We start from the raw sequence: 8610 nt of genomic DNA, 5'->3' as shown, positions 1-8610 counted from the left end.
CCCCCCCCCCCCCCAGAACATGAAAACCACCTCCAAGACTGACCAGGGTAACCAGTGACCGCACTGTGTATGTGTCCTGATGCTGGACCTGACACCGCCTCTGTACCCTGCTAAAGGTCACTGTCCTGTCCAATTACCAAGCCCCTTCCCCCCCTCCAGACAGACTCTCCCTCAAAAGAACCTGACTGAAACAGTAATGAACAGAAACAAACATTTTATTGCGAACCAGACATGAAACGTGGGGGGTGAAACTTGGACGGGGGCTTGTGTGAGGTGGGTAGGAAAGGACTTATGAAATTTTGGGGAATGTCAGCCTTCTACTGCTAGAGCAGTCTGCAGGGGTTGACTGAAAGTTTTAACGGCCCTTGCCGCCCCTCCTTCTTTGGACTTTGGGTGAGGGTGGTGTGGGACTTGGTGGCGGGTGAGGGCGGTTACAGATAGACTGCAGCGGGGCTCTGTCCTCCTGCCTCCGGTCTTGCAGAACATCCACAAGGCGCCGGAGCGTGTCCGTTTGCTCCCTCATTAGTCCAAGCAGCTTTTCAGTAGCCTGTTGGTCCTCCTGACGCCACCTCTCCTCCCGTTCCATGACTGCTCGGTGCATTTGTGACAAGTTCTCCCTCCACTGTGTCTGCTGGGCTGCCTGGGCTCGGGAGCAGCCCATTAGTTCTGAGAACATGTCTTCACGCGTCTTCTTCTTCCTCCGCCTAATCTGCGCTAGCCTCTGGGAGTGTGCTGACAGGCTGGGTTGGGAGACAGTCGCAGATGTGTCTGTGTGAATTTTAAAAAGGGAGTGAATTCCTGAGACAGATAAATGAAATTGTATACAAAGAACCTAGTCTTTCTCTGTGAACAAGACCATGCACTGAACCTCTCACATGCGCACTCAGGACAAGGTCGAATTTTCGGCCGTCGCCTTCAGTGCCTGTGGACTTGCGGAGGTCTTGGAGTGTTCAGAGAACTGTGGCTGGAGACCTGAACTTCTGGAGCGGGCAATAATGGTAAGCCGCAGACTTGTGGCTGCTTAAAACTCCAGCAGTAGCACTGGCCTCCTTTCACATTGAAAGCAATGCCAGTCTCTGCTGCCAGCAATCAGGACAGCATCAACTCTGCCCCTGTCCCACCCCCTCGCGGCTGTCCCAGGGAAAGATCCCTGTATGCTGCCCCTCTCCCTCCACCGCGTGGCTGTAAAGCAGTCCCAATACTAACATTCCCCTCCCTAATTCAAAGCAGGGCGTCATGAGCGACATCACCCTCCTGAGGATCCCGGACACCCAGAGAGAACGCATGCTGCGGGAAAGCATGCAGAAACCGGGGCCGTATGCCGCTATGTTATGTCGTGCGATGATCCCGGAGTACTTGATTGTGGCGTGGAGGGGACATGTCTGCTACCACGGAGGGCCCACTAAGATCGCCCTACCCCGGAACCTGATCAACAGGCTTGAGCTCTACCTCCACGAGACCTACGAGGAGTTCTCCTACGAGGATTTCTCGTCGATCCCCGGCCACATTGACCGGATTTTCGCGTAGGTGCACTGGGACTTTGGAGTGGAGCGTCTTGGGCCTGGGAATCATGTAGTAACGGACATTGTGAAATTTTTTTAAAATACTTGGGACTAAATTGAGAATAGCCTAAGACAGAGAAATCATGAAAACCCATTTGTTACCTTTGTAAATATTCCTGTTTTGTACCTGATTATTTTTTTACTAGTTTACAGCACTTTTATAAATATACATTGTTAATAGTATAAATATTACCGTTCTGTTTTAAATAAATGTTTACATGTTTACAGCACTTACTGCTTGATCCTTCCCCTGATTCTGTGTCCGGGGTAAGGGATGGGGACGGTTGGTACGGGATCTCGGTAAGGGTGATGAAGAGCTCCTGGCTGTCGGGGAAATCAGCGGTGCCAGCGCTGTCGACTGCCTCGTCCTCCTCATCTCCTTCCTCCTCTTCCCCGTCCGCTGAGGAACCGGCCGCGGACAATATCCCATCCTCGGAGTCCACGGTCAGGGGTGGGGTAGTGGTGGCGGCCGCTCCCAGGATGGAATGCAGTGCCTCGTAGAAACGGGATGTGTGGGGCTGGGATCCGGAGCGTCCGTTAGCCTCTTTGGTTTTTTGGTAGCCTTGTCTCAGCTCCTTGATTTTCACGCGGCACTGCGTTGCATCCCGGCTGTAGCCTCTCTCTGCCATGGCTTTGGAGATCTTCTCGTAGATCTTAGCATTCCTTCTTTTGGAGCGCAGCTCTGAAAGCACGGACTCATCGCCCCACACTGCGATGAGATCCAAGACTTCCCGATCAGTCCATGCTGGGGCCCTCTTTCTATTGGATTGCACGGCCATCTCTGCTGGAGAGCTCTGCATAGTTGCCACTGCTGCTGAGCTCCCCTCGATGTCCAAAGAGGAACTGAGATTCAAACTGCCCAGACAGGAAAATGAAAATGAATTCAAATTTTCCCGGGGGTGTGGCTGGTCAGAGCATCCGAGCTCGGACTGCTGTCCAGAGCGTCAACAGAGTGGTGCACTGTGGGATAGCTCCCGGAGCTATTACCGTCGATTTCCATCCACACCTAGCCTAATTCGATATGGCCATGTCGAATTTAGCGCTAATCCTCTCGTTGGGGAGGATTACAGAAATCGATTTAAAGAGAGCTTTATGTCGAACTAAATGGCTTCCTGGTGTGGACGGGTGCAGGGTTAATTCGATATAACGGCGCTAAAGTCGACATAAAAGCCTAGTGTAGACCAGGCCTATGAGAAGAACCTCCACAGCTCATTCACTCCTTGATCTTTCTCTGGTGTTTGTTAAGGCCAACTGTGGTGGTGTCTTTGGTGATGTGGTATCTGTTCACTAAGAACAGGACTCAGATCTCTTCCCATTCCCAACTCATTTTGCACAGGCCATCCACCTGTCGGATACTATCAACTTTTTCTGCTTATTAACAACCTGATCCAAATTCAAGCTAGTCGCCTGGAAGCAAAAGGCGCCGTATCCCATGACCACCCAATCCCCTTATCCACCCAGGCCTCCTGTGTCAAGTCAAAACAAATGTTGTGTGCAATTTCTTAAACAATGCATGTAATTGCTTTTAAATTTACTATTGTATGTGGCATTCATCTGTGTGATGGTATCAGTGAGTGGTGTTTTGCATTGTTATTGTACATTAATAGCCCAAGAAATTAAATCTCTGGCTGGTGTTTTTATATCCTATTGTGTGGTAATGGACTGATTTTTCTCTCTAATTCATGGTTTTGTAGCTGCTGTTCCTCAGGGAAGGGAACTAATGTAAAGGTGTATCTCAGTGGGTCTCAAACTTTTTACTGGCAACCCCTTTCACACAGCAAGCCTCTGAGTGCGACCCCCTCATATAAATTAAACACACTTTTTTATATATTTAACATCATTATAAATGCTGGAGTTAAGCGGGGTTTGGCGTGGAGGTTGACAGCTCGCAACCCCCCATGTAATAACCTCGCGACCCCCTGAGGGGTCCCGACCCCCAATTTGAGAACCCCTGGTGTATCTTCACTGCAGAGAAACCTGGGCTCTTACTCAGATGTAGACCCAAATGACCTCCTGTCCACATGCCCTCTAACCTGAGTTTGGGGGTGCTTTCAACACAGGCTAGCTGGCCTGGTTGGGGTTGCGGGCCAGAACTTTTGTTCTGTTCTCAATCTGTCTGGTAACCTGCCCGCTTTGCAGTGAGGACACAAGCTAAATCATCTGAGTATTGATAGTCCTCCAATGCCTTCCCACAATTCCCTCCATGTGCACAGAAGGACAGACAAGTTCTCCCACAATTCACTGGGAAAGAATCATGCAGCGACTCAGCTTACTGCAGCACAAAGAACCATGGGGTATTGTATGTCCCGGGGACATGCACACAGTGAGGACGCAGTAACTCAGGTAGGACTTTGTACTTTGTAGTGTGGCTGTTCACACCTAGACCAGGCTAACCCGGTCACTCAGACCAGATGCCAGTCACCCAGGCTAACTCAGCAGTGGAGATAAACCCTAAGTGAGATCCTGCCATGGCATTTCTCTGCAGGGTCCTCTGCCTCTTTCCCTGGGATCCAGTCATGCAGTTGCACTGAATCTTTATGGGATCCCTTCAGTCACTGGGCTACCACAGTAAGTTGCTTCACTCAGGTTTCCTATTTATATTAGATTCATGGGCCCAAATTCTTCTTTCAGTTGCACCCAGTTCAGCAAGACTGCTGGGGTATTACTGGGGGCAGGGGTGAGGGCAATGGGCCGTAAACTGGGAGGCACAGCAAAGTTTAACAGATGAATTGGGCATATCATGGGCTGGCTCCTTGCCATGCCCCAACAAGTTAAATACATAAATACAATGGCACTTGAATGCTTGTAAATAATACCAAAGTGAATTGGTCCCTCCTCAGCCCTTCACTTCCCACTTCAAAGGTCAAAGTCATTTGGTTTCACAATAGTTGATGTAGCCACTTAACAGGAGTTAAAGGCAGAGAGAGGGAACCTGGAGAGATAGGTGACACAGGGAGAGTGATTCCCACATTTCCAAAACAGCCAAGAGAAACCCTGAGAATATGCCACCTACGAGGGCTAGGAGTGGTGAGAAACTGGGAGATTGGATGGCTCAGCACAACACCACCCTAGTATGTTGCTGTTTTATGGCCAGTCCCCGTAAACAGCCCCTTTTTACGCAGTCTGAGTGGAGAGCCCAAAGACTGGAGGGGGGGTGGAGACTAGTTCCTGTCTCACTTCTAACACTGGTTCCAGCATTGGTTCTTCTGTGCAGAGCATTTCCAGGTGAGAGTGAATACATCAGCCCATACTGTGGGCATGTCTACTCAGCAAATGAAGGTGTGACAGTAGCACAGGTGGGCATACCCAGGCTAGCTTTAATCGAGCTAGTGCAGGTAAGGGACATGGCAGCACTGGGGCTGGCAACCTGCGTATGTACCCAGGGTCCCTGGCACTGTTGTTGTCAGGTTGCTAGCATTTCTTCACTATGATTGCTACCCAAGCTAACTAGATTAATGCTAGATCAGGTACGCCTACCTATGCTACAATCTCACCTTCATTTGCTGTCCTGTTCCCATCCCCACCATTTGGAGAGTCTTATAGGGAGAGGAATAAATATGGTTTTGTGTTGGCCTGAAGGGCAGCTACATTTTTTTATCTTCATGACTCACATATAATCCTCACACACACACCCCTTCCATTCTCCTGGTGCCATTTGCAAGTTACTTAATCATCATTACCTCATTTCTAATGTAACCACAAATGACCCGCTGGATGTAATATGAACACTATAGATACATGTGCATATTATATATGTTTGCTATGACTGCCATTCTCAGCCCAGCATTCGCAAGAAATGTAGCAGGTCAGGATTGATGTGGGTAACCACAGCACTAGGTCTTTGTATCTAGGCACGTGTGAAAGGGCGGGTGTCCTAGGACTGGCATGGCAGAGGCTGTTGCTTGTCAGGACTGGCAGAACTGTGCCAGGGTCCTGAAACTGCTCACACAAGGAATGCAGCTGATCAGGATTAAGGTGCATTGACACAGTCATGCACAGTGGTAATTTTGCACAGTTCCTGCCCATATAGGGTTTGTCTACACTGCAATTAAACACCAGCGGCTGGCCCATGTCAGCTGACTCAGGCTCGTGGAGTTTGGGTTACCGGGCTGTTTGACTGGGGTGTAGATGTTCAGGCTTGGGCTGGAGTATGGGCTCTGAGACCCTCCTCTCTTGCGGGGTCCCAGAGCTCGGGCTCCATCCCAAGCTTGAACATCTACACCACAATTAAACAGCCCCATAGCCTGAGCCCTGCGAGCCGGAGTCAGCTGACATGGGCCAGCCATGGGTATTTAATTTCAGTGACAGTGCTAACTCTGGCCAGAACTACTATACAGATCCTTAGTTTCATGAGTGTTACATTCATACCACACTATTTTCATACAGCTAAAAGGAATGGGCTGATGCTTTCAAAGCTGTCTGAGGGACTTGAGCACGCAATTCCCATTAGAATTGTCCAGATCTCCCAGATGGCTTTGAAATTCTCAGCCCTGGTGGCTGTTTCATAGGTAAGGTCCATGTGTAACTTAGGGTATGTCTACACTACGGGATTAATCCGAATTTAGATAATTCGAATTTGGGAAACAGGTTGTATAAATTCGATTGTGCGCGGCCACACTAAGCACATTAATTCGGTTTTTAACCACATTAATTCGGTGGTGTACGGCCACACTACCCCATTAATTTAACCACAGTAATTCGGTGGTGTGCGGCCACACTAACCCTAATTCGAATTAACAAAATCGATTTAGGCGCTACTCCGCTCGTCGAGGTGGAGTACAGAAATCGATTTTAAGTGCTCTTTAATTCGAATTAACTGGCTCTGTAGTGTGGACGGGTGAAGGGTTAATTCGGATTAACGCAGCTAAATCCGAATTAAAGTCGTAGTGTAGACCAGGCCTTTGTTTGACATAAACAACAAGGAGTCCGGTGGCACTTTAAAGAGTAACAGAGTTATTTGGGCATCAGCTTTCGTCGGTAAAAGACCCCACTTCTTCAGATGCATGGAGTGAAAATTACAGATACAAGCATACATATACTGGCACATGAAGAGAAGGGAGTTACCTTACAAGTGGAGAACCAGTGTTAACAAGGCCAGCTCAGGCAGGGTGGATGTGGTCCACTCCCAATAATTGATGAGGAGGTGTCAGTACCACGAGAGGGAAAATTGCTTTCGTAGTGAGCCAGCCACTCCCAGTCCCTATTCAAGCTCAAATTAATGGTGTTAAGTTTGCAAATGAATTGTAGCTCTGCAGTTTTTCTTTTAAGTCTGTTTTTGAAGTTTTTTTGTTGAAGGATGGCTACATCTGAAGAAGTGCGGTTTTTTGCCCACAAAAGCTTATGTTCAAATAAATCTGTTAGTCTTTAAGGTGCCACCGGACTCCTTGTTGTTTTTGTGGATACAGACTAACACGGCTACCGCTCTGATACTTAGGCCTTGGCTACACTTGCAGCTGTACAGCGCTGTGAGTTAAACCTGACTTTGTGCAGCTGAGTAGGGAAAGCGCTGCAGTCTGTCCACACTGACAGCTGCCCAGCGCACTGTTGTGGCCACATTTGCGGCAATTGCAGCGCTATTGGGAGCGGTGCATTATGGGCAGCTATCCCACAGAGCACCTTTTCCCATTCTGGCGCCATGGGTTGTGGAAAGGGGGCCTGGGTGCGGGGGATTCTGGGTCCTGTCCCAATGCCCCGTGATGCATTGCTTCGCATCCCAGAAATCCCTTCGTTTCCGTCCACCTTTGGCACCATCTTTCAACGGTTTCTGTGCAGCGCGATCTGTCTGCAGGAAATGGAGTCCGAACTGCTGAGGCGTATGCTGACGAGTCTCGCCAGCACGTCACGTTTGGCTGTCGAACTATTCCTTAAGATCCAAAGTGACAGTGAGAGTGAGGGTGAGGAGTCCGACGATGCTATCGAGCCGCGTAACGCGTACGACACGAAATTGCTTGTGGCACTCACGGACATGCTCAGCACCGTGGAACGCCGCTTTTGGGCTCGGGAAACAAGCACTGAGTGGTGGGATCACATCGTCATGGAAGTCTGGGATGACGAGCAGTGGCTGCAGAACTTTCGGATGAGAAAAGCCACTTTCATGGGACTGTGTGAGGAGCTTGCCCCCACCCTGCGGCGCAAGGACACGAGATTGAGAGCTGCCCTGCCAGTGGAGAAGCGGGTGGCTATTGCAATCTGGAAGCTGGCAACTCCAGACAGCTACCAGTCGGTCGCAAACCAGTTTGGAGTGGGAAAGTCTACCGTTGGAATCGTGTTGATGCAAGTTTGCAAGGCCATTAATCGCATCCTACTCAGAAGAACCGTGACTCTGAGTAACGTGCAGGAAATAGTGGATGGCTTTGCACAAATGGGGTTCCCTAACTGTGGAGGGGCGATAGATGGGATGCACATTCCTATTCTGGCACCATCCCACCTAGGATCCGAGTACGTTAATCGGAAGGGGTATTTCTCTATGGTTCTCCAGGCGCTTGTGGATCACCGTGGGTGTTTCATTGACATTAACACAGGCTGGCCCAGAAAGGTGCATGACGCACACATCTTTCGGAACACTTGGCTGTTCAGGAAGATGCAGGCCGGGACTTTTTTCCCAGAGCGGAAGATTACGGTAAGGGAAGTTGAAATGCCCATTGTGATCCTTGGAGAGCCCACTTACCCGTTAATGCCGTGGCTCATGAAACCCTACACAGGGAGCCTTAACAGCAGCAAGGAACAGTTCAACTACAGGCTGAGTCGGTGCCGAATGACTGTGGAGTGTGCCTTTGGCCGTTTAAAGGGCCGCTGGCGATCTCCGTATGGGAAGCTGGACTTGGCCGAAAACAGCATCCCCGCGGTTATATCCACGTGCTGTGCCCTCCATAATATTTGTGAAGGGAAGGGTGAAAGCTTCACTCAGGCATGGACCTCTGAGGTTCAACATCTGGAGGCTGAATTTGCACAGCCAGAGAGCAGGGCTATTACAGGGGCCCAGCGCGGGGCTGCAAGGATTAGGGATGCCTTGAGGGAGCAATTTGAGGCTGAAAACCAGCAGTAATAT

The sequence above is a fragment of the Terrapene carolina genome, unplaced genomic scaffold (genome assembly GCF_002925995.2).
Source record: "Terrapene carolina triunguis isolate 2854851 unplaced genomic scaffold, T_m_triunguis-2.0 Scaffold395, whole genome shotgun sequence".
In the NCBI taxonomy this organism is placed as follows: domain Eukaryota; kingdom Metazoa; phylum Chordata; order Testudines; family Emydidae; genus Terrapene; species Terrapene triunguis.
This window is presented reverse-complemented; position numbering follows the sequence as displayed.